The sequence below is a fragment of the Equus quagga genome, chromosome 1, assembly GCF_021613505.1.
Source record: "Equus quagga isolate Etosha38 chromosome 1, UCLA_HA_Equagga_1.0, whole genome shotgun sequence".
Taxonomy (NCBI): domain Eukaryota; kingdom Metazoa; phylum Chordata; class Mammalia; order Perissodactyla; family Equidae; genus Equus; species Equus quagga.
In genome coordinates this window covers 104,449,381-104,476,700 of record NC_060267.1, presented here as the reverse complement: position 1 = coordinate 104,476,700, position 27,320 = coordinate 104,449,381, and the positions used below count along the sequence as shown (strand labels likewise).

At 41.8% G+C, this 27,320-nt stretch overlaps 1 protein-coding gene and 1 long non-coding RNA gene across 4 annotated transcripts in view; one reads left to right on the top strand and one right to left on the bottom strand.

The window, feature by feature from the left end:
• ATG7 (autophagy related 7) overlaps nucleotides 1–27,320 on the top strand; it is a 258,483-nt gene that overhangs the window by 185,312 nt on the left and 45,851 nt on the right. The window lies entirely within an intron of this gene.
• On the bottom strand, nucleotides 4,722–5,403 carry LOC124227563 (uncharacterized). The gene is made up of 2 exons (XR_006885518.1): nucleotides 5,247–5,403; nucleotides 4,722–4,972 (listed from the first exon to the last, which is right to left on the bottom strand). It is a non-coding gene; the product is annotated as an uncharacterized LOC124227563 (long non-coding RNA).

Sequence of the window (27,320 nt, the reverse complement as noted above, 5' to 3'; positions counted from 1 at the left end):
CTTGTTCAGTTTAAGAAATGGGGAGAAATGCAGCCAGCATGGTGAAAACACAGTGAGTTGGGGGAGAGCGCTAGGAAGGGAGAGTGGAGACAGGGGAGCAAGTGATGTGGGCTCTCAGCCGTGAGAACAAGCTTGTGTGTGTTTTAAGCAGGAGGGTGACAGGGAGCGATTCACATTTTTTTAAAAGTCTTGGCTGCTATGTGGGGAATGGATTGAGGTGTCGAAGGGTAGAAACAAGAATGTTTGTGGTGAGTGACTGAGCAAGATAAGTTCTGTTGTTCTAATTATTGACATGTTCAAATACCTGGCCATGGAAACGGAAATTGGATTTTCTCCTACAGGCAATGATGTGTGTCAATAGTCAATAATAGCTCCCATTTATTGAACACTTACCATTGCCAGTCACATGGCTTTATATGCATTTCTTATCAAGTCCTTGCATGCACAAAAACCCTCATAAGCTGGGTTTATTGACATCACTTTTTATTGAGGAAACTAAGGTGGAGAAAGCCTAGGTAGTAACCACTTGTTAGTGAGGAAAGGGGGCAGGAGTGGCGTGGTTGCCGGGCACCGAACTGCTGGCGGGGGCTGGGACACTTGTCAGGAAGCACCCAAAGGCCACTGGAGTTTGGCAGTGACTTTGAGGTGCAAAGGAGAAGAGCTGGTCCTGGTGACTGGCAAAGAGCCTGTGTTAGGAGCGCACGTCATGGGCCAGCCTGCACTGTGTGTAAGCCACTGGGGTAAATGCTGTGGCAGAGACTTCGGTAAAGTGGACGCTCATGCTGTTACCCCGGCAAGTTACCGACCAGGTGATTGGATACACCACCTCTAACACAGACTACAAAGTGGGAACTTCCTGAAGGAGAGTGTGTTGATACCTCTCACTTAGAATGTCAGAAAATTCCTAGTGTTTTTGTTTTTTTTCTTGAGGAAGCTTAGCCCTGAGCTAACGTCTGCTGCCAATCCTCCTCTTTTTGCTGAGGAAGACTGGCCTTGAGCTAACATCCATGCCCATCTTCCTCTACTTTATATGTGGGACGCCTGCCACAGCATGGCTTGCCAAGCGGTGCCATGTCTGCACCCAGGATCCGAACCGGTGAACCCCAGGCCGCCGAAGCAGAGTGTGCGAACTTAACCGCTGCGCCACCGGGCCATCCCCAGAAAATTCCTAGTGTTATAACTGAATTCCTACACCTTCTCCTCGGTCAATGTTAAGCTAAAATGGTCTTGGAAAATCTGTCCTGACCTGTCTACGTCCTCTGTCCAAGGTAGGCAGGTGGGTATTTTTTCCTAACCCAGGTTCATCTATGTCTGTCTGTTTCTGTCTGTCACACACACACGCATACACACACATACATACACACACATATTCAGGACTTGGACATTCTGGGGCATCTCAAGAGCATCTGGATGTTCACCTTGGGACAAAAATGATGCCCAGGTTTGATTTTGTTTCCCTCGGGCACTCAGGGTCTTTTCACAGCCCGAAGAATCATCATGACTTCCCAAGGACTGGAGTGTTTTTGTGGGCTCCTAACTAGGGTCAGGTCCTGCTCCTTTGTACCTGGGTTCTGGGAAAGCTGTTGGGGCCCAAATCTGGTTTCATCTCTAGGAACCATTTTTGGTTTTTCTTTTCCTCTTGATTCTTCCTTGAGAGGACTTACTATGTTGCTTTCAGTTTTCTCCCAGCATTCAATCCACCAAGATCCGGAGGCACTGGTGTTTATCGAGGGCCAGGCTACATATCAGTTCGTAGGAAATGGCTGCAGTTCTAGGAATTGCAGTCTTAATTTGTTAGCCAAATACTGCATGCATCAGCAGTGGCAGTAGCTGCCAGTTGATGTGAGTTTTATGTGGTGAGATTTTTGTTTTGGTGTTTTGTCCCCCCTCAGATGAGAACTGCTGTTTCCTAGAGCTGAGATCATCACAATCATTTCAATTAGGACTTTGTGTGAGCATATCGTTACACCTCCCAAAGATATAGGCCTGGCCTAGTAAAGTGAGGGCAAAAAATAAATAGGGCCAGTAGAAGGAGGATAATTACAGGTACAAAGTCGAGTGAAACGCAGCTCGCTTTTTTCCAATGATACTATACAAATCAAATAAAATTCTGTTCCCTTTTATTTTAGCTAAATCTTGTCTAAAATGAAAATCAGATGTTTTTCTTCTTTTTCATTTTTTGCTAAAGCAAATGGTTACAAACACTTAATATAATTTACTGGAGCTTTTTTCTAAAAGAACATTTACATTGCTTTCTTTTATGCATGCAGTAACTTTTGATCAAAACATGACTCCACTCCCTTGTTTAATGTTGAGCATCTGGATTAAAGACTTCTTTTAATCTTAAATACAGATTATGGCTCTCTTTCCCTTTAAGCAAACCACCATAAAACCTTGGCCCTTTTCCAGTTTTCTTCATTAAAGCTCTTTTTATTATAGTGTTTTCGGATGGCAGTCATTAAATGATTGTTATGCACAATGGGCACTTGATTATAATTATTTAACTGGCAATCAGTTATTGCAGCAATTTGGGAGTGTAATTAAAAGGGAGCATGTTTCTACCTGCCAGCATCTTTGAGAAGCTCAGCTCAGGATTAGAGGAAGAAGCAGAACCTGAACATATGGACAGGAAGAATCGAGCACTTCTATGAATGGAAGCTTGTCTTTTATTCTTCCCCAATCTGGTTCTTGGCCTCTTTTGTTCCATAAAGTAGATAAACAATGGTGATAAAATAAGATGTGGATAAGAATTTTTGTGCTACAAACTCCTAAATCAGTAGATACATTCAGTAACAAATGTTAAGTTTCTCCTTGTGCTGAAAAATGCTAAGTGAGTAGAAGTATATTTACATAATTCTGCTTTTCTTAACACAAGTCTAGGAGTGTTTTTCCCACTCTGATTTATAAAGTTCAGTATTTCTTTCTTGGCATGTATAATTGATACAGGATGCCACTCAAAAATGTTGATATAAAAGATATGTGGCATTCACAGGCACCTGGAAAGCCATTAATCACTAAAGAAGTTGCTAACAATGTGATTCTCAAGTCAAGATAGGCCCCTACCTAATTCACAACTCCTTCAGTTGCGAGTGACAAAGACCTAATTCTAAGCAGTCTTTGCAAAGAGGAAATTTCTTGGCTTATGTAGCTGGAATATTATTGGAATTGCTTATAAGATTAAAGGAAGAGCTGCTGGAACCAGGGCTCAGGGTTAGGAACTGGGATTCAGCCCCTCTGAGATTCACTTTCTGCCCATCTCTCAGCTGAGCCTGCCCGTCCTTGGCTGCATTCTGAGGGTAGGCTTCCAGGCTTCTGCCTGGGGCAGGAAACATGGCCATTAGTAGCCCCAGGTTCCTGTCTTCCTAGCTGAGCAACTTCAGTGGAAAGCAACATGTGTCCTCCATCGTTCATAAGTCAGTCTCAGGGAAGGACTCTGATTGGCCCTATTTGAGTCATACACCCACTCCCTGGACTAATTATCATTGCCAAGAAAACGGCACCGTATGATTGGCCAAGCCTGGGTCACATGTTATCCCTCGGGGTAGGGTAGGGAGATGGAGTCCTGTGATTGATGATCCTGACAGAGACTTGATATGTCTCCATGGGTACCTCAATGACTGAGAAAAACTCAGTGCTTATTTTAGAAAATAATGTGAATATCTGAAATATCCAGACTTAAAAAAATGTTCTCTACGTGTTTTCCCAAAGTGGATCTTCATCTTTCTTTTAGAAATATTCCACCTTTGTAAGACTGAGTTCTAAGTGTCCATCTGAGTTTCAAATGATTGCCTAACCGCACCTGTAGTCATTCTTGAGCCCAAAAGACCCCTTAATAGTGTGATCGAAGAGCAGAGTCCTGAAGAGATGGGAGGCACGAATCACAGATGCCTTTTTAATTAATACAGAGTAGTAAACCACTTACCACAGTTCTGGATAATAAATTTCTCCGTTTCTCTCTTGGTTCCGTATTTGAATCTGTGAGTGCAGAGATTCAAAACAGTCTGCAAAACAACAGACTTAAATAGCAAAAAGCCTTAAAAGTAAAGGAAAATACTAATTGAAAGTTGACAAGAAAAGCACCCCTCCTAGCCTACACACACACAAACTGAACATGATCTAATCAGTCTTACTTATGGGGAAAGTATGAATCATCCTATTTATTAAGCAAATAATGAAGATAAGTAAGACGTGCGAGCTCAAACTTGAATAAACATAATTTTGTTTCCTATATCTCTTATTAATCAATGCACATTTATTTTTTTGTTATGTATTTATTTGTACAACTGAGATAATTAATCTCAGGGTAACTGAAACGACAAATAGAATACTACCTGAACTCGGGGATGAGACATCAGCTTCTTCAAGCTGAGTCTGTGCATGTATATTTACACACACTCTCTTTTTTTAGTTTGTGGATGTTGGATGCTGCTAGAGGATTTTCTTGGGAATCTAATCTTCTCAATGGCAAGCTCCAGCATCACCTTTGCCAGTAGTTTAGTTCATATGGACTTGATGCCAATTTTCTTTTCACATATGTGAAATAACAGTTTGGCACACAGCAAACAAAACAGTGACACAGAAGAGAAGACTGGTGCTTTTTTAGAAGTGAAATGGGCAGATTCAGAACTAATTTTTTCTTTAGGTGAACCAAGTTTAAATTAAATTAAATGTTGCAAGCGATTACAGTATTTGTGTGACTCTCAAGAAGTCAGAGGCCGTGGTGATACAGTATTTTCATTTTATAGAGTTTTTCTTGGAAAGGCTGCACACCATATGACAGCAGAGTGCTTAAAACCCAGAGCCTAGTGCCAGCACAAAATCCAAACATCATAAAATTACTTCCAAAGCCCAGATATTTATCGGTCCCCTCTCTTGGAACAGAGCATCTCTCAACTGGTCCAAATCCGCCAGCTCAGAATCACCTTCCCAGCCTTGAGTTTTGAGTATGAAGCACCAAGACAGGCATGTTCTCCTGGAAGGAAAGGGAAGACTATTGAACAGCATTGTCAAGGGAGGCAAAAAACACAGATGGCAACGTTGTCCCAGTGGACAGTTTTTACTTTAGCAAAAATTTTTTCTTTAATATTTTGTTTAGCCAGAGAAAGTTAAGGGAGGCTGACCAGTGGCTCAGTGGCCATTGCTGCATGTGTGCCTGATCCCTTGGTCAGTCTTTGAAAGCCCAGCTAACCTCCTTCCAATACATAGCCTATCTCCCACCCTCTCCACTTAGGGCCGTATGCCGTTACCGGATTAGGAAGTTCTGAAGTGAAGGGACCGTTTGTTAGGCTTTCCATGCTTCTGCCGCGCCCTGGAATCAGTAAAAAGCCTTGTAATTGTGCCTCTCTGCTTCCCCCACTTCACCCACAGGATCCTGGAGGAAGCCTTTGCTTTCTCTCTAGGCTGCTTCTGTACACAGCAGACCTCTGAAAGCTTTGCTCACCAGGACTTGAAATCCAGGCTCCTCAGTGATTTTCCATCACAGGATCACTGCCAAGTCACACAAATCTGTCAAGGGAGGCTCCCTAGGAGAGCCCCAAGTCCCTGCCCGCTGAGTGACAGCTGAAAAACCAGCCTGAGTGCTGGCTGGCGGGCCTCTCTTCTTTCCTGCTCCCAGCATTAGACTTCACCACCACCTGCTAATGCATCTAAAGGGAGCAGGAGGGCTTGGTCACAGCAGATGATTAGAGTTCATGCCAGAAGTGTAAACAAGTCATAAATTACTCTTAATTCTTCTTGGCTGTGGATGCTATTAGTCCTTGGTTATGGAAAAATAGACTCCCTTTAATCTCTTTTATTTATATAATATAATAGTTAGTCTTCTTGTTTGACTATAAATCTCAGTTTTCTTCAAGAAGCATTTCCGAAGCATGTACTCTCTGCAAAGTACTGGGTAAACCACTTCTCTTGAGAACAGATACAGACGTTAGTGTTTGATGGTTACAGAGTTTCAATTTGGGAAGACAAACAAGTTCTGGAGATGGATAATGGTGTTGGTTGCACAGCATTGTGAATGTATTTAATGCCACTGAACTTAAAAAGGGTTAAAATGGCCCAGTGGCGCAGCAGTTAACTTTGCATGTTCCGCTTCTCGGTGGCCCGGGGTTCGCTGGTTCGGATCCTGGGTGCGGACATGGCACCGCTTGGCACACCATGCTGTGGTAGGTGTCCCACGTGTAAAGGAGAGGAAGATGGGCATGGATGCTAGCTCAGGGCCAGGCTTCCTCAGCAAAAAGAGGAGGATTGGCAGTAGTTATCTAAGGGCTAATCTTCCTCCCCAAAAAAACGTGTTAACATGGTAGATTTTGTTATATATATTTTACCACAATAAAAAAATTAGGGTTCTTGCACATTTTTTTAGTCCAGGTTAATTATTTGTTGTTAAGTTATAAGTTCCACATGCATTCTATAGCAAAATATAAGTGTATGTCACTCATCAGAAAAACTGAGAATTCTGTATTTCTTAGATTTCACATAGTAAGTACTAAGGTCATTATTTCATGACTTCTCCTATTATCAGAATACTATCCATGATCTTATTTAAGTTAACAAATAATTATCCTGTGCAACAGAAGTAAAAACAGAATCTCAACTAATGAATTGTATTATGTATTAATTGTATCAATTAGTTAATTAATTGTCTTAATACCTTCCTGAGTTAGGCCTTAGACTAAATGTCCATATCACATTGCCTCAAAATGAGAGCTTTGTCGAGCTTGGAGAACAGATTCAGATCCTGTCCTGAGGCTTGCTGACGTGGAGAAAGCCACTGACTTCAGGCTCCGGTTGCTACCTCCGCCTTTGGCCAGCAGTGCGACTGTGAGCCAGTCATCTCATCTTTGCGGGGTCTAGTGTCTTTATCTGTAGAATGAGAGGGAGATGCCTGCCACCTTGCAGGTTGTTAGGACCAATGTGAGAACATACGTGAGAACACTGAGCACTGCACTGGGGACATAGTAAGTGGTAAATTAATGCCGTCTCCCTTGCCCTTGAGGCTGTTGTGACCGTCAAAGGATTGTAATACAATGGATGTCTGAGAAAGGCTTCAGACAGCCCTTCATTCTACACGTGGGGGAGCATGTGAGCCACCTCCTGGAAATCTTTTTCTCCCTCTCCTGATTCCCAGGTCCCCTCTCCTGTCATTCAGTAGGCTGTTCTTCCACTCTGCCTGCCTTCGAACTGGGAAGTTCGTGATACGGATATATTGACGTTGTCTGAGACGGGAAATGGCCCGCCCCTCAGCCCCTGGCCTGGAGCCAACAGCAGCTGTAGAAACACACCAGTGCTCAGTGTCCGATAGTGTTTGGGCCTCTTGCTCTTTTAGACCCCAAGACCTCACTGTCTCACTTCTCAGACCCACCACCTTTCTCTTGGGTTAGAATCTCTTCCCCTTGCTTACCTTTGACCTCTTGACCCTCAGTCGAAAGTCAGCGGCAAAGAGAGGTACTTGTTACCACGGACCTGTGTCTCTGCAGCAGGCAGCTTGGCCCCAGAAGGCCCTCCTCCGTGTAGTATGGAAAGCTGTGTCTGGTGACTCTTCCTTCCTCATGGATCCGTGCTGCTCCTCCTGGCTCCAGGGAACAGTCTGGCCTTGCCTCAGGCCTCACCAAGAGCTAGAATTCAGTTTGTTGAAAGATTAGAGTACTTTAATTGGTGGTATAATTTATCAGCCTCCCCAAGTTCGTGACATCCTTTTATATCTTATAAACATCTGTCTGATAAAGAGCTGAGTACCCCTTCCATGCCAGCACCATGAGTTAAGGGATGGCTAGTCCCGGGCTGCTAAGCCAGTGGTTCGCAACCCTTTTATTACGATTTTTTAACCTTTTTATTGAGGATTATATAATTTGTTATACCATTAAGTGCATAAAGCTGCAGTGTACATCTCAATGAATTTTTATTGTCTATATGCCTGTGTGAATACTACCCAGATGGAGACTCAGAACATTTCCAGTACTCCAGTGCCCCCCAAAATAACTACTGTTCTGACCTCTTATCACCTTAGATTAGTTTGGGTTCTCAACTTTTTTCCAACCTATACCCACTCCTAAGTCCCACTCTCCTACTTAATATCATTTAAGAACTCAAAATTAATTATTGCCTCTTGTGACCAAAAAGAAACAAAGTAATGGTAATTTTGGAAATGCTTTTTCTGCTCTCCACTCCCACACAGACATTCTACTATGCCCTCCAACCCTCCAATTTCCCCCAACCAGGTTGTGGGGAGGGAGGGTGACATCGTCATCTTTTCTGGTCAATCATGCTGGATCCCAGAATCTGGAAGAGAAGAGAAACAGTTACCACGGACTTTAGTCCTGTTTTCCTGGTGCCCAAATCTCACAGTATAGTGTTTTCTAAGCTGACAAGAATGTAGTTCTTAGAATCATCGGACAGCCACTGAGCTCCCAATGTGCACAGCTTCCTACTTTCCTTTTTCTGTCAAAGTAGGATTTTTCTTTCCCTTGATTATGTGTTAAGTTTTCTTGTGGATGGCAAATGTATTCAAAGAGGAGTATCACCATTGCCCTCCCCTTTCAGCATGTTAGTGTTGACCATCTTGAACTGTTCGTAGTGAGGAATGTGATGAGAAGATTGTTTTACAGGAGGTACACAGAAGCCCCCATTTTGGCTTGTATTGCCAACTCAAATCCTTGTATTTAAAAGTGGAGCTTAGTCTGTTTATCCTACAGTAAAAATATCTACAAGAAGCTATTATTACATTGACATTGGAGCCAAACAGGAAACCAGAGGATTCACAGATGTTATCTGCTTTAGTGCAATGGGTTTTCTGCAGACTGACTCTGCAGCCAGTCAGGATAGCCTCTACAAAAGGATTTAAGGAACATCTTATTGACATAATGTTTATTCCTTGGGCTTTACAGGCTACATCGTGTTCCCAGAGTTCTGAAGGCTAAAGAGAGAGGGAGTCTTAAAAACAGAGAAAAGATTAACCCAGCCAGAAAGAATTGAGATAGATTCCATCATTATTGTGAAAATATAATTATAACATTCTTTGATATGGGATAGAATTTGGTATAATTCAACAATTATGTATAAGCATTTATTATATGCACAGTATTGCACAAAGCACAGTTTGCAGCCTGAAGGGAAGGTGATATGGCAAAAAGTTAAGTCCTCAAAACTTTTTCAGCATTTTTATCCATGATTTAGATTAGGACAAAATTGGTACATTTAGCACATTCGTGGATGATACTAAGCTGGGAAGAACACTAAAATCAGGATCTAAAGAGATCATGACAGACATGAGGCAGAACCTAAAATGTTGAACTACACCAGGCACAAGCGTAAGTCTTTAGATCTTAAAAAAAAGTTTCCTTGAGTATAGGATGGGGGAGAGGTAGTAAATAGCACCTGTGTAAAGAGGTTTTCGACGCTTGCGAGCACAGTATGAGTAAAGAAGTGGTGTGAAGGCATAACAAATAGCTTCTGCACTGTGAAGTTATGTTTCCAGAAACTGAACGGCCAGGACCCATGTCTGGAGTCCAGAATTGACTTCACTTCAGATCACCACTCTTAAAGATGCTGAGGGATGTTGAGAACCAGCATCGGAAACCACATTATGAAGAACATCTCAAATAAAAGAGTGAGTAATTAGGTGGAAGAATAGAAAGCCAAAGGGAGGCCTGTGTCCCATCATCAAATGCCTGGCAGACTGTGTTGTGTGTGAGGCATATGAGGCTTGTGCCCTGGAAGGCCAAGCTAGGATTAGGGAGAAGTTACAGAAAAGAGTCTCTGGTTCCGTTGCGTACGCTTGAAGTTGTTGAGCAGAACGGACTAGGTGGCCTCATGACTGGGCACAGATGTAGAGGATTCATATTTATGGAGGACATACCTCACGCAGTCTTGGGGCCCCGGCAGCCACTTGTCAGAGGTGTTGTGGAGAGGATTCGTGCACCCTGTAGAGGTTTGGAACAGATGCTCTCTGTAAGGCCACATCTGACCCTGATCTTCCATGGTTGCTTATGTGCACACAGTGCAGGCTCTGATGAGTTCTGGTAAGATGGCTGTGGGTAGAAAGCCTGGAGAAGGAGGCAAGGATTGTCGTAGATCTCAAAGGGTGGACAGAATTAAGGAGCACAAGACAATTGAAGGCTTGAAGGTAGACATTTATGAGGTGGGGGGTTGGGAAATAATGGGAGAGAAGTTTGGATAGATTCGGCGGCGACAGAGTGGGAAGCCCTGATCAGGAAATGGAGATTTGGACTCACTGCTACAGGTGGTAGTGAAGGTTTTTGGGGGTAGGGATAAGGAGCATGATCCTCAGGAGTGATGGGACACCGAAGTCCTTGGACACCCTTCCTCTCACACTGTCTCATACAAGGAGACATGGTGACAGACCCTGAGCCCACAATCTTGATGATGTCCGCAACTGCCTGCGCTATTGGTGGATAGAGAGTAAGGGTGCCCACACCAAACCACTCAATAGCTCTTTCTGCTCCGGAAGAGCCGCAGGCAATTTCCTAAAGACTATGGGGGAAAGACACCCATAAAGAATTAGGCTTATTTATCCACCTGCAGCCATATTTGAGATTATGAGTTTCTACTAATGCCAACTCTAAACTCTGAAACTTCAAGTCATTATTCCTGGTGGCTGTCATCCTAACAGCCATGGTTACCAACTGTCTGTTTTGCCGTTGTTCATAAATGTGGCTCTAGACAACTCTCCCCTAGTTCGGGCCACCAGGACACTTTATCTAGTTTTATTTAACTTCCCATATTCACCCTTTATTTTCTTTTAATTGAACGGCCAACTGCAAGATGCAAAGTGTGTATGGTGGCGTTAACTCCGTTCATTTGCACCCTAAGGACTTCCACTGTATCATAAGCATTACCTTTTGCAAGTGCGTCACACTTGTATTTCCAGGCATTTTCCACACGACAGCCCTATGATGTAAATTAGGGCTTACTCCCTGTCTCGCAGATGAGATTAATGTGGAAGAGGTTAAGTGATGTAGTGAGAGTGGTTTCGTAAGTATGGAGAATAGCCCATTTCATGAGAGGAAAGGCCATTGGAAGGAGGACGTTATCGCTCTTTAAAGAAACATTCACAGAGAAAGGGTTTGGCATTGGCCAGGCCAAGTTAAACAGGATACAGCATTCTCTCCAAGTGTTTGCACCGCCGCGCCCCTCTCCTCACACCGGTGCTCGCGGGTCACTTCCTAATCCATGAATGGGTTCGCTGACCTGTAAGCAGGGGTGGAGGTGGAGATTTTGCTTTCACAAACGCATGGAGGGAAGTCAGTTTGCAAGTTTCCCAAGGATGAGAAAATGTTTTTTCTTCCCCCTCCCTTGCCACTCCCCCGCCTCCCCCACTGTAAAACCACCACAACTCACCTACCCAGCAAGAGCTGTTAACATAGAGCTGTGTTTAGAAGCTGACTGTGGCCATGTTTGGCCTGGTCTTCTCTGGGGACTGCTGAGGCTGGGACATCGTGCCACTACCAGACCAGGGCCTTTAACAAGACGTTTCAAGGCGATCAAAGAGACTGCAAATATCCAGGGGCCATTTAAACAGCCAGAAACCACTTCTGTGCCTCATCACCAAGTCCTGACATTTAATAATCCCATCACTGTAGGGGGTCCCAAATACTGTCTCATTTAATCTTATACCCAGTTTGAGTAAAGAATCAGGAGTGCTTCATGGGCTAATTCTGTAGGATGCATTATCATTCCTTCTGAAGCTGGAAAATATAAAGCTGTTATTGCTTGAATTAAAATGAAATAAACAAAAATCTGTAGGACTTTCCTAATGTCCTTTCCAAAGCAGCCTTTGTTGGGTATTTCTTGTGTTCATAATGATGTCAGTGCTCAGTCCATTACTCTGCCCCCTGATTTTCCAGAGTCATCACCTGTTGTCCTTGGAGGCTCCTGCTCTGTCTTAATGCAGGTTGTACAGAGCTTGTTTGTTACCTCGAGAAACAAAGCAGATCAGTGGCTTAATTTTTATTTTAAATGTTGTCTGTGAGCTGTCATCATGGGGCAACTTTGCTACACGAGGCTGATTTTCTTTCTCTAGAAGTCTCTGCCAATATTCTGGTCTGTTGTATACATTCACTGCTATTATGGTAATACTGGTTTACAAGAGTCCCAGATTATGATATTTTAATAATATAGAGCCCTTGCTGATACAAATGCGTCATGCAAATTGAAATGAAATAGTAAAACCACAATTTTGGCTCTACTTATCAGTACACAAAAAGATTGGACCTGACTCTTCAGGTAAACATGATTCCTCTTTAGCAATGTAGTATTTCTTCTTGTCTCATGTCACAGAGCCCCCATTTTAGGAGTGAAGAAGCCGAGGCCTAGGACCGCTCTTTGGTGAGTTTGCGGTCAAATTGAGATTCAACTCCAAGCCTCCTGACTCTCGATCCAGTATTATTTTCTCCTCTTCCGTGCATAACCCCTCTTTTTATATACTTTCCTAGAAGCAAGGCTGTGGTCTCCAAGAGAGTTTCCAAAAGCTTGATCCTGGTGTACCCTAGTTAGGGAGAATCCTAGAACAGCAATGTTCCAAGCACGTGATCCAGAGATACAACTGCTATTATCAGGGGTTTCAGTTTGGGGAACTCTGCCATGTGGTATACCCCTGTGCAGTGCTGCGGTTGTATATATCAGGCTTGTACTGTGTAGGTAAATTACTTTTTCAGGTGATACAATTTCCTACCTTCTCACCCCCTAGTCCGTCCACTGCCCCCACTAGGATTAATCTTCCTAAAACACTGGTTTTTACCGCATCACTCCTGTGAACGGACACCTCCCTTGCTGCCCCCAGATCAAAGCTCCAAATTCCTCAGCTGTTCCTCCAAGGTCCCCAGCCAGCCCAGCATGCCCACTATCTCCAGAACGAGCTGTGTTCGTTCCCAGCCCTCTTTGCTCTTGTAAAGGCCCTTTCTCATATCTGTGATGCAGCCCTTCCCACCCGACAGGGGCCAGGCCAGTCCCCTTGTTTGACTCTGGACTAGGCTGTGCTCCAGCCTGATTGTGCTCCCTCCACTCTGAACTCCTAGAATGTCTGCTGATTCTATGAGAGTATATAAGCCCAGCTGTTCACATCCTGATTGCATCGCTGTCGGGGCTTCTGGTCTCTGAAACTCACCTGTGAGAAGTTCTCAAACTTTATCGGTTCACGGTGCTCTTGGAGTCTCAGGAATTGTTTCACAGAGACCCCCCTAGGCCAAAATACAAAGCAGTTCCATTTATTAGGTAGTTAGGAACAAACAACTTAATAAATAGTTATGTCCTAACATTGAGTAGCCATTCAAAAAAATATTGCACATAAATTGAAAGAAAATATCATTGTTTTATTCTGAAATAACCAGTTATTTACTAATAGGATAGATGCTCCGGTTGGGCACTGCACGGCTTCCCAAACCTTGGAATCAGATGGGATACTGCCACACTCCTTCCCGGTTCTATGTTGATTTTTTACACATATTTATTTATATAAAACAACTGCCAAAAACCTATTTTGCAAAGATAAGAGATCATCAAAAGGAATATAGCGCAAAATAATGTTGAGGTTGTAAACTACCTTGATCTAGTATTTTGTGCAGTGCCTGACAGATGTTGGGTATCATATTGTTTCCCTTAAAAATTTAAAATATCCCATGGCACAAATTCACTGCAGTGCCCGGAGGCACACAGTTTGGGAGCCACAGCTCTAGAGCACAAGTATAATATCATACTTCTCTTGTGTGTTCCCCAAAGTGCACTGAGTAATGCAGTCCTCATAGTAGGCAACCAGTTGATACTTTTTGAGGATCTTAATCCTTGACCGCCTGATAGAGGCCACAAATGCCACAACTTCAGTGATGTGCCGAGTTCCCTGACACTGCAATCATTCAAGGAAAATCCATTTGAACAACTTTTGAGAATGCTGTAAATTCCTATACTGAGTTGGAGGTTGGCTTAGATGCCCTTTAAATTCCCTTCCACTGCTAAGGTTCTTTAATTCAGTAGCAATGCTGTGCCATTTAAGACCAGTATAAGCACAGCTGCATGACAATGGTGAGGAGGAAATGTCTCAAACCCCCATGCAAACAAACACTTGAATTCTAACATGCTGAACTTGGTATGGAGGAAGGAAGTAGAGACAGAAAACTGCTGTTTCTTTAATTAATAAGGTAGATTAATTGATAAATCTTCTTTTCAAATGCCACAAAAACTGCCCATATAGTATGACACTGAGAAGAACATAGTATATACCAAAAAAATAGAAATAGCACAAAAAAATGCATTTGATCACTGTGTAATACAACTAAAAAATGCAAAATAAAAAAACTGAAAATTTGAAAATAAAAAATCATTGGGAAATTTAAAAATCCCTCTTGGGTCAATGAGGGAATCAAATAAAAAATCAAAATAAAAAATTGTAGACTATCTAGAAAATAATGTGAAAATTCTACCCATAAATATTATTTTGATACAGCTAATACAGTGCTTAGGGAAATTCACCAACCTGAGTTCTTATATGAATAACAAAAATGAATGAAAATAAAAGAAATTATGCATCAAACTTACAAAGTTATAAAAGGAACAAGAAAATCAACCCCGGGATGGCAGAAAAAAAACCTTAGCAAAGGGCTTGACGCGCAGTAAGCACTTAGAGATGTTAGCCATTATTACTATTTAGTTGTCAAAAAGATTGAGGAGTTTCTATTTGAATGGTACAGAAAAATCTCCAATTTATAGTGCTAAGTTTAAAATGCAAGATTCATTTTTGAGACAGTTGAGGAAATTTGAATATGAACCCTGTGAGATGATATTATTGAGTTAATGTTAATTTTCATAGGTGTGGTAATGTTATTATGGCTGTATAGGAGGATGTCATTCTTAGAGGATACGTGCTGATGTATTCAGTAGATAAGTGTCATGATGTCTGCAAGATTCTTTTCAGGGGTTCAGGGAAAAAATAAACATATATTAAGAGAGAGAAAAATGTGGTAAAATATTAATCAGTGTATAGTATAGGGGTGCTCATTCAGGTTTTCTGTAAGTTTGAAACCTTTCAAAAGAAAAAGAACAAATATTATTACAAAAAAATCAAAGTATAGAATGTGTATAGTATGTTTTTTAAAAACCATGTATATATGTACGTGTGCACGTCCATTAACTGGATCTAAAGGATATTCTAGAAACTGAGAGCAGTGGTTGCTACTGGGGAGAGAACTGGTTGGCTGGTACAGGACTGGAAGAACACAACTTTTTTTCTTTTTTGGAGGAAGATTAGCCCTCAGCTAACCACTGCCAATCCTCCTCTTTTTGCTGAGGAAGACTGGCCCTGAGCTAACATCCATGCCCGTCTTCCTCTACTTTATATGTGGGATGCCTACCACAGCATGGCTTTTTGCCAAGCGGTGCCATGTCCACAACCTGGGATTCGAACTGGCGCACCCCGGGCCACCAAAGCAGAACGTGCACACTTAACCTCTGCGCCACCAGGCCGGCCCCGACACTTAGCTTTTGAATCTTGCACTATGTGTTTACATTTTTCTATCTTAAAAAAAAGCTATTAAATTTTTTTGAAAATTTTAAACTCTATGTCCTGTGCTCAGTTTCACCGTTGTGCCATCAGTGGCTAAATAAAATAAGAATGCGTGGGGGGCCAAAGGCTACTTAGGAAATGCCTTCTCTCAGGAGAGATTTCTTGGCTGGTTTCTTCCTGGGACTGTCCCCACTGTGCTGCTGTCTTCCTGCGGGTGGGCAGCCTCTGCGCTCCCCACCCTCGGATCCTGCCCCAGCCCGCGCGGAGCAGCCCTTTGGCCTTGGCTCTGCAGGCATTTCATGAAGGCGTTTTTACAGCTGGTGGGAGGTGGTGGGCATGTGGGAGGGTCCTCAGAAGAAAAAGGTGTGGGCTTCCTGTTTTCACTGTGACTCAGACCCGTGGGAGCCCATTTCTGTGGACTCTTCTTAATAAGTACCTGTTTACCCTGACATCAGTGAGGCTCCCAAGTGTCGAAGTTGGAGTTCAGGGCAACAGGCACCTGATCCTTGAGGTTTCCTCTGTGGTGAGAACCAGAATTGATAGTCTTTTGGATACGGCTTGTGAGGCTGACATTTGAGAGCTGGAATGGATTTACCTGAGGGATCCAAACCACTCTATGGTGTGGTCCTGGCCTGCTGGTAATGCTATTTTCAGATGAGGACTCTGAGGCCAGGAGAGGTCCGTCCATTGTCCATGGACTCGGCTGAGTGGCTCAGCTAGTAAGCATATGACCCCTAAGCCATCCCTCCAGGGTTCTGTCCGTGACACTGCAACAGCCTGAGAAGCCCATAGGGATTTAGGACTCTGGGGCCTCCTGCAGGCATTAGGCTCACTGACACTGGACAGGTGTTGAAGCTAACTGCTTGCTTGCTCAGAAGAAAGGAGCGCAGTGCAGCTTAAAGCTGAGGAGGCAGAGAGGGAGAGGCGGATGAGAAGGGAGGCAGAGTTCACTAAAAATCATATTTTGCCCATGCAAGGCCTGGCAACGAACCCACTTCACCTCCTTCCAGAAAGAGACTGACAAACTCGTGGGGGGTTTTATCCTTTGCTCTCAGTGCATTAAAATTCCTAACACTGGAGATATTACATGGAAATCTCAAGAACTTTTCTTAACTACTAATTTTATTATGAAATACTTCAGACATGCAAAAGGACTTAGTGAATATAATGAAAGCCTGCATGCCACCACTCAGCCAAAGAGTGAGGAGAGATGTTTAGTTGAAGCCCCCGCCGCTCCCCCCCACAGAGGTAAGCCCTGCCCTGAATTTGGTGCTTATCCTTGCTGTGCGTGCCTTTATACCCTGACTTCCTGTGAGATGTCTCCCTAGACGATGTATCACCTCGTTTTCCATAGTTTAAAACTTTGTATTGATGGTGTCAAGTTGTACATATCCTTCCACAACTTACTTTTTCTCACTCGAATGTATTTTTGAGATTTATCTATGTTGCTGCTCCAGTTCAGCCATTTTCACTATAGCGTGGTATTTTATTGTATATATATTTGAAAATCCACCCCATTCTTCTGCTGAAAGACATTTAGCTTGTTTCCAAGCTTTCGGTAGAACAAATAATCCTGTGCTTGCTTCTTGGGCACACAATACCCGTCCTTGAGGGTCTGAGCCTTTTCTTTTCTCACTGTGTCTCTATCCTCCATTGATCAACACACTGAACAAATGGTTAAGTCTCTTTCTGTGTCAGGAATTCGTGATTCATAAAAGTGGGTACTTATCTGGGAAGCACAGTGGTATGCTTCAGTGTTTTTAACTTGGAGAGTGGTACATTAAAGTCACCTGGGAATTTTTTTTTCTGTTAAAATAAGCTCAAAACTTTACCTCAGACCTATTGAAATGGAAATTTCTTGAAGGGACAGAAAAACTCCTCTTGGAGAAGCTCCTAGTGACAGGTCTTCCCCTGACTTACCACCCCAACTGTACTTAGGCAGGCTACTCTCTGCAAAGCTGAGGATGCAAACCATATCCTTCGCATGGCCATGTCTCACTAGCCTGTAGTCATAGCCCCCTAGAAAGTGGGCAGAGCCTGTGAGAGGAAATGGCCTTTCAGCAGAGTAACCATTGTGAACTTGAGACGCCACTATTGTGTGGTCCTGGCCTGCTGGTTATGCCATTTGACTTCCATCCATATCATCCCTTCTAGGCACCTGTATGAATGGCAGTTTGGCTGATGTTTGTATTTCTTCCTTCTGTGGTGGAAAAGGCTTGTCCTCTTTATTCCCAGATATGAAGGCAATCACTTATTCCAGTCTCATGCCGAATATAGGGGTTACAGCCCTGCCTTCAGTGAGATTGTGTTCTGGTGCTAAAGGCTGCAGCTACATACATATATAACTGTAACACCAGAAATTACATAAAGGCCACTAGATACATATAACGGATGGTTATAGTGTGTCAAAGAGGGAATGAGTCCAGTTTGGGGATGGGGAAGACTTCATGGAAGAGGGGCCATTTGAGCTGTATCTAAAAGAGCTAGTGGGATTTTAACAGAGAAGATGAGCATTGAGAAGAGCAGGTTCAAAGACACAGATTTTGCCTTCTTCAGGTAGCTGGGGAGTAGGGTCCATGTGGGGATGATGCAAAGAGGTGAGACTTGAAAGGTAGGAAGGTAGGTGGGTGTGGGCTAGGCTGGGGAGCATTTTGAATGGACTTTACCCTGAAGATGTGGGGAAACCATAGACTCTTGGTAAGCAGAGGAGAGACATGGTAAGGACTGTTAGGAAAATGCCTTTGGCAGCCAGGAAAAGCATGAATTGGAAAGGGTGAGCTGAGGCCTGACCAGGTGATAGGAGGAAGGCAGTAGCGGTAGAAAAAAAGGAAGGGAGGGATGAATTTGAAAGTAGCTATTCTGTCAGAAGTGAGCAAAATGCAGATTAGTAGACGGAGGGCAGCTTTTGTTACTTATTCTTTTTCTGTTTCTACTCATTTTGCCAAACTGGGGTCGGACCAAAGGTAAATGGCAGCAATATTTGTATTAATACTTAGGGCTATGACAACAAGAGAAAGGAAATGGAGTATAATGTGGAAATAATTGCATAAACATCTAAATAAGGACAAGAGTTTGAAGCATATGAAAGAAATAAGTATCAATTAAAAATGGTAAAGAGTCATCCCATATGTCTTAACTTTCACATGTTGATTTCTGCAAATACTGAAGTCAGGAAATGAGAAAAGTCCTCTGCATTTGGCATCAAGGAGCCAGCATTTAGTGTCCCTGCTCTGCCTTTTGACTATCTGTGAGACCTTGTGCTAGCCACTTGACCTTTCTAGACTGCGGTCCCTTCCATCTTAAAACAGGATTTGTTTGTTGCCCCAGGAACCCTTCCAGACCTAACATCCTACAGACTGCTGACAGCACATTAGGCCTCTCCCCGGGACATGTCTTTCTGGATATCACTCAGCTTTTTCTTCTCCAAGAAGGGGAACTGCTTACTGAGTTTCTGTAAACCACTTCCATGGGTGATATGGTTTCATTCTAAATCTGACCAATTGAGAATATATGCAGCTATATTGATTTAGGGGCAAGAAAGCTTCTAAAGGATTCCTGAAGCAAGTGGTGGTATGCTTGGCCTACCTTTTGACTAATGAGCTACTATAAAGATCTAGTGAACTCAGAGGAGTAATTATGCTTTAATTGGCATTCAACTATGCAGAAAGAATTTGAGAAAACACCCTCAGGTTTATGCCTGCTTCAGACTACTGCCCTGCCCCTGAAGAGTACAGCTGTGTTATAAACGTGATTAGATAGAAGTTTCCCAGGCTGCCAGCTGACTGTTCAGCTCAGTTCTATCTCCCTGGGTCAAGGTCTCGCTCTCAATTATGAAGTCTCAGAAACTTGGTTTTGTCACAGAACCCAGAGCTGATACATATGGACTTACTAGAGAAAACCAGACTTGTGATAGAGTCTTTTCATCAGAGTCTTTTGGTTGGCACATTCTGCATGGACAGCCAAGTTATAATCAACTAACTTGCTGATCATGGATCAGAGCAAGTTGGATGATGTTAAGTGTCAGTGGCCCCTCTCCACTGTAGAGACATAACCACCAGAAAGGGTAACTGCGTCTCCACAATCTCTAGTCAGCATAGCTCCTAGGAGAAATGACTATTTCCAGATCTGGAGTAATATCTTTTTATGCCAGAAAACATAAGTTATGCTCTCAAAGCTAATGGGTCATGCCCAAAGGATGTAGGACCAGGGCAATCAGGCAAGAAAAAGAGACAAAAGGTATCTATATTGGGAGGAAGAAGTAAAACTATCTCTGTTCATAATCTTGTATATAGAAAATCCTAAGGAATCCATAAAAGAAGTATTAGAATTAATAAACGAGTTCAGCAAGGTTGCAGGATACAAGATAAATATACATAAATCAATTGTATTTCTACACACTTGCAATGAACAATCCAAAAATGAAATTTAAAAAGCAATTCCATATGCCATAGCATTAAAAAGAATAAAATACTCAAGAATAAATTTATCAAAAGTAGTATAAGACTTGTATATTGAAAACTACAAAACACTATTGAAAGAACTTAAAGAAGATGTAAACAAATCGAAGACATCTCATATTCGTGGATTAGTATTATTAATATTATTAAGATGGCAGTACTCCCCAAATTGATCTACAAATTCAACATATTCCCTATCAAAATCCCAACTGCCTTTTTTGCAGAAATTGGCACCTGATTTTAAAATTCATATAGAAATGCAAGGGATCCAGAATAGCTAAAACAATCTTGAAAAGGAAGAACAAAGTTGGAAGTCTCACACTTCGTGATTTCAAAATTTATTACAAAGCTACAGTAATCAGTACAGTGTGGTACTGGCATTAAGATAGACATGTAGATCAATGAATTATAGTTGAGAGACCAGAAAAACCCATACATTTGTGATCAACTGATTTTTGACAAAAGTGCAGGACAATTCAGTGGGCAAAGAATGATCTTTTTCAACAAATGCTACTGGGACAACTGGATATCCACATGCAAAAGAATGAAGCTGGACCCCTACTTCACACCATATACAAAAATTAACTTAGGGGCCGGCCCGGTGGTGCAGCGGTTAAGTGCACACGTTCCGCCTGGGGTCCGCCGGTTCGGACTGTGGTAGGCGTCCCACATATAAAGTGGAGGAAGATGGACATGGATGTTAGCTCAGGGCCAGTCTTCCTCAGCGAAAAGAGGTGCAAATCTTCATGACCTTGGATTAAGCAATGATTTCTTCGATATAACACAAAAGCACAAGCAACAAGAGAAAAAAATAGATAAATTGGACTTTATCAAAATTAAAACTTTTGTTCTTTGAAGGACATTAAAGTGAAGAAGGACAAGAAGGTGAAAAAATCCACAGAAGGGGAAAAAATATTTGCAAATTATATATCTGATAAGGGTCCAAATCCTGAATATTTAAATCTTACAACTCATGAATAAAAAGACAAATAACCCCACTAAAAAATAAGCAAAGGATCTGAATAGACTTTTCTTCAAAGAAGATACACAAATGGCCAATAAGCACGTGAAAAGATACCCCAACATCATTAGTCATTGGGGAAATGCAAATCAAAACAACAGTGAGATATCACTTCACACCCACTAGGACAGCTAAAATAAAAGACAGACAATAACAAGTGCTAATGAGAATGTAATCGGAATCCTCATGCATTACTTGTGAATTGTAAAATGGTTGGGGAAAACATCAAAATGTTAAACACATGGATTGTTAAAAACATAGATTGTTGCTGGATCCATTTGTTCAGCTTTTTATTGAGTCCCAACCATGCATCAGGCATTGCACCAGTTATTTGGGATACAGGCATTTCTCAGTCTAGTGGGAGAGAGTCTGGAAAGCAATAAGTTGTGGTGCCTTGTGGTAGGTGCTACTCTGGGGAGATGGCTGGGGAAAATACAAGGTGTCTTGGAGAAATTTCTTTATTAACTCTCCCTTCATCGTATGTGTCCTCTTGTCATCTGTGTATACCTACTTATATCAGAAGGAGCATGGGCTTTGTTGACCACATAACCCTGAACCCCTGGCCTGGCCTGTTTTTTTGTGAGCTGTATAACCTTAGGCAAGTCCCACACCTCTAAGTCTCTGTTTACTCCTCTGTAAAGTGAGGGTATTAATGCCTACCTCTCAGAGTTGTTTGGAGGTTAATTGAAGCCATATGTGTAAAGCATTCAGTACATTGAGATTTGGAATATTATTTGCCATTATTTTTTCGAATATAGCTTCTTTTCCATTTTCTCTTTTTTTCCACTTGTGGGAGTCTAGATGAGATTTTTTTTTTAAAAGATTTTATTTTTCCTTTTTCTCCCAAAGCCCCCTGGTACATAGTTGTGTATTTTTAGTTGTGGGTCCTTCTAGTTGTGGTATGTGGGATGCCACCGCAGTGTGGCTTAATGACCAGTGCCATGGATTTGAACTGGTGAAACCCTGGGCCACCGAAGCAGAGTGCATGAACTTAACCACTAAGCCACGGGGCCAGCCCCCTTTATAGGAGTCTAATTACTTGTACATTAGATCATTTGACCATGTCCCAAATCTATATTACATTTTGTTTTGGTTTTTCTGTTCTTTTTTCTCGTTGTACTTTATTTTGAATATTCATAGTGAGCCTGACAAGATTACTGTGTCAGTAATCCTGGTGGCTGCTGTTTCCAGTCTGCTGTTAAACTCATCCAATAAGTTCTTAATTTCAGATTCTGTTTTGGAACTTCTGGAAAGTTTGTTGGATTTTTTTTTTAATGTTGATTGTAAATCTAAGTTCAGATATTCTATCTTTCCATCCAGATTGTCTTTTTCTTTTTAATATATTGATCACAGTTATTTTGAATTCCTTGTCTGCTAAATCAAATATCTAAATTATCTCTGATCTGCTTCTATGCACTGTTTTATCTCTTGATAATTGATCAGTTTTTATAGGTTTTTTGTTTGCACATTTTGTAATTTTTTATGATATGCCAGACACTGTAAATGATCAGTTTACTCTGGATTATGTTATAGTGTTCTAAAAAGTGTTTAAAATTGTTCTGAGAGTCAGCTAAATTACTGGAAGGTCACTTTGATTCTGCTAAGAACTGTCTCAGCTTGACAGGACAGATCTATTTCAGTACCCCCTTATAGTAGGTCCCCTTATCCATGGTTTTACTTTCCATGGTTTCAGTTACCCATGGTCAACCATGGTCAGAAAATATTAAATGGAAAATTCCAGAAATGAACAATTCATAAGTTTTAAATTGTGCATCATTCTGAGTAACGTGATGAATCTTGCACCATCCCACTCCGTCCCGCCCAGGACATGAATCATCCCTCGTCCAGCATACCCACGCCGTATACACTACCTGCCTGTTAGTCACTTAGCAGCCATCTCAGTTATCAGATCAACTGTCGTGGTATCTCAGTGCTTGTATTCACGTAACCCTTATTTTACTTAATAGTGGCCCCAAAACACAAGATAGTGATGCTAGCAATTCAGATATGCCAAGGAGAAGCCATAAAATAAGAAAAGAGAAGAGAAGCTGTAAAGTACTTCCTTTAAGTGAGAAGGTGAAAGTTTTTATCTTAATAAAGAAAGAAAAATAATTTTATGCTGAGGTTGCTAAGCTCTACAGTAAGAACGAATCTTCTATCCACAAAATTGTGAAGAAGGAAAAAGAAATTTGTGCTAGTTTTGCTGTCGCACTTCAAATACGTACATTTTGGAAAAAACATAGTATATATAGGGTTTGGTACTACCCACAGTTTCAGGCATCCCCTAGGGGTCTTGGAACATATCCCCATGGATAAGGGGGAACTACTGCACTCCTGGAGGGTGGTCAGTAATCTTAGGATGGCTTCTTGGAGCCCTAAATAAATGTCTGGTATATTCACCCATGTCTTCCACTCTGACTTGGCCCAAAATCCAGCATCTTTCCCGCACTATTTAATATGTGGCATTTCTGCTCAGCCTCAGCTCTCAGCTTCCCAGCAACTACTTTCTCCCACAGTTTAGGAGTCTTACCCGTTATTCTGCAGCCCAAGAATTAGGCAAGGATCCAAGGGCAATTTCCATGTAGATTTCTGGGTTTCCTCCCTGAGGTTCACCCAACTCTGCCACCCTCCTCCCCAAGTCTCAGCCTCCTTAGCAGCATCCAGCTCTCATTTCTGCCTTGTCTTTCTGTCAAGACCATTGCTGCCTGCTCGAGTTCCTGTGTTGGTTGCTCTCTGAGCCTTGGTAACAGTGATTTGATATATTTCATCAAGTTTTTATTATTGTTTATGGCAAGAAAATAAGTCTGATACCATTTACTTTATCGTGGTCAGAACTAGAAGTCAGCATTTTGCTATCTTGGTTTCAGTTATATTTCTTTACATATTCATTTTTAAAGCAGAATTTTTGGATTATTTTGATTTTGATTTTAAGTTTATTTCATGGTAATTTTGTTATTCAGTAATGTTTCCCAACATGTAGACCTTGGGTGCTTTTATTGTTTAGATAGAAAATTGTTATTTTTTTAGCAGCATCTTTATTAATGTATGAATTTTTCAATTGGCCTATTCAGCTTTGGTGCTCACTGTATTAAGAGATAGCTTCTTTGGCATTTTCTTGGCTTGAAATTTGTGAAGGTTGAGAGTTCGCTCTGGTTTGACCCTATATTCCTAGTAAGCATGGTCCCAGTAACAGCGCGTCTTGGCAGAACTGACCTGTTGTCCTGTGGCAGCCACTAGAGTTTAATTCTTTTGGCTCTAAGTGTTATCTCCTGTGGCAAAATTCAGCCACTTCAGGGGACGAATGGCAGAGTAGGCTGTCTGAGTCACTCACACCACTGTGAGAACGGTTTATCAAGTCCCTTCTTGTAGAGCTAGTTTAAGAATAAGTGGGGAGAAGCTTTTGTGGTCACTCCATGGTGGTGTCTGAGGCAGTGAGCAGGGCCATACAAGGTGGGGAGGGGACATAAAATGGAAAGGACAGTAAGGATAAAACTTATCATCGTTTTAACCCTCGCTAAAGAGCTAAGCCCTTCAGTTTTACATCTGTTTCCTCAACAAGTTCTTAGTGCAGTGTGATAGGTACTATAATAAGAAAGCGGTCTAAAATGACACAGATAAGTTGATAACATAAAGTAAGATCTACACTGATAAAGGTAGGCTGGATGGATACCAGGAATCAGTAACACTGGTTTCTTCCTAGGTGGGCTCTTGGGAGGCTGGTGGTTAAGGATAGGAGGGAGACTTCATTATATACTCTTTTTAACTTCTGAAGCTTGAAGCATGTGACTATGTTACTCAAAAAATGATCAAGCATATTCATTTCTTTTTGATCCCTCTTGCAATGTCCTAAAATGACAGTAAGGGGATATTTTTTTAAAACCCTCCAAGACAATGAGAATAAGAGAGCAAACAACAGCAACAAAAAATTTGGACTCTGGAAAGATGGTGCTGTAGACTGAATGTCTGTGTCCCCTCAAAGTGCATATGTTGACTCCAAATCCCCATTGTGATGATATTTGGAGGGGGGTCATTTGGGAGGTGATTAGGTCATGAGGGTGGAGCACCCATGAATGGAATTAGTGCCCTTATAAAAGAGACCCCAGAAAGCTCCCTTGCCCTTTCCACCATGTGAGGACATAGTGGGAAGACGACCATCTGTGAACTAAGTAGAAGCCTGAACTAAGCAGACACCAGATCTGCTGGTGCCTTGGTCTTGGACTTCCCAGCCTCCAGGACTGTGAGAAATAAGTGTCTGTTGTTTAAGCTACCCAGTCTGTGGGGTTTTTTGTTTCTGGTTTTGGTGTTTTGTTTTGTTTTGTGGTGAGGAAGATTGTCCCTGATCTAACATCTATTGCCAGTCTTCCTCTTCTTTTTTGCTTGAGGAAGATTGGCCCTGAGCTAACATCTATGCCAGTCTTCCTCTACTTTGTATATGGGACACCGCCACAGCATGGCTTGACATGCAATGTGTAGGTCCACACCCGGGATCCAAACCCACAAACCCCAGGCCACTGAAGTGGAGTGTGCAAACTTAACCACTATGCCACTGGGCCAGCCCCAGTATTTTTGATATAGCAGCCCAAACTGACTAAGACAGATGGAAAAAAAGAAAGTTAAATTCTAAGCCAGCCAATAGAGAAAGCCAGTGTTTTCCACAGAGCCAACTAAAGGCGTGGGAATTGGAGACAGTAGATGGGAGGTAAATATGAGGCTTAAAACAGGAGGGTTGGTTGAAAGGCTGTCTTAAGAAGCAGTTAGATCCCCAGCTCCCCACCTTAGCTTTGCACAATAGGACAACTGCCTTCCCTACTCCAGGTAACAAACTGAAAGTTTACTTTCTGGTGAGAGTAAACAGGGTTTCTGGATGAGGGCACATTGGCCAGAGTTGAGAGTAGGATGTATAGCACTGAAAACATGGATTAAATGCATGTTTACATATCAAATACAGAGAGGTCAGACCTTCTTCCCACACTGGGCTCCCGCAACACAGGTTATCAAGCATAAATACCTTCCCGACGGGAGAGTGATGGTCCTTCTCCAGGGAATCTGACCAACCCTAAAGAGAAAACATCAGGAGCTCTGTGACATGTTAGCTCAGCCAGATGACCCTACAGTGAAGTCCACGGTGGACTTTCCAACAGCGTTTGAGGACCTTTTAAGTAGGAGCAGAAACCAAGTATTACCAGGCACCTAACTGGAAAGACAGAGATCAAACTAAATTTGAAAGAAACAGACAATGCCAGGAGATAAAAATTTTATGTACTCCAAAAAATCCCACTATTATTTATGTTCTCAGTGAGATAAAAGAGATATTATATTCATGAAACAAAAACAAAGGCAATAAAAAGGGATATTCAAATAATTTTCAAAAGCTATCCTAAATTAAAAATATAATAAATTTTAAATTCAATAGAAGAATTAGCGAATTTCAGAGTATCTTCCAGAAAGTACAGCAAAAGGCCAAATAAATGGAAAATAGGAGAGAAAAGATAAGCAAATTAGTGGATCAGGCTAGGAGTGCCAACATCCAAATAATAGAAGTTACAGAAACAGAGAAAACAGACCAGAAAAAATAAAGAAATTAAAGAAATTTCCCAAAATTGACAGACACAAGTTTCTAGACTGGAAGAATCTACTGACTGTCCAGAACAGTGACTAAGAATAGACCAACATCAAGGCCCATCGTAGTGAAATTTCAGAACAATGAGGTCAAAAATACCTATAGCCTAAAGAGAGGAAAAAATAGGTCATACACAAAGAATCCAAAACCAAAAGTCAGTAGAAGAATGCTTTCAAACCAGGAAGGCAAATTATTTTTAATCTATAATTCTATATCCAGCCAAACTGTTGAGCATAAAGGTAGAATAAAGATATTTTCAGATATACAAGATCTCAGGAAATTTGCCTTCTATTCACTGTTTTTGAGGAAAGCACTGAAGGATGAACTTAAGAAAAACAAAAGAGTAAACCAAGAAAGAGGAGAATACAGACTATAGGAAATGGGGAGGCACAAGGGAGAGAATCCCCAAACAATAATGAGGGGAAGTCTCAGGATGACAGGTGGCCTGAAGCAGTGAGGGCACCTGGAACACATTCCATCAGGTCAGAAGGCTCCAGCACAGATTTTGTTAAGGAAACGAAATTGCTTGAGTACCTAATATGTCTGAGCATATATTTAGGAGATTTAGACAATTGGCAGAAAGTTTGGAATTAAATTATGGATAAAGACATAGGAATGAAGTAAACAAAAAAAGACAATTGTTAACTCCAGGGAAAACAATGTTGTAGAAGAAAAAAAGTAATCCTACCATATTACACAGCTCACCTAGATATAGCG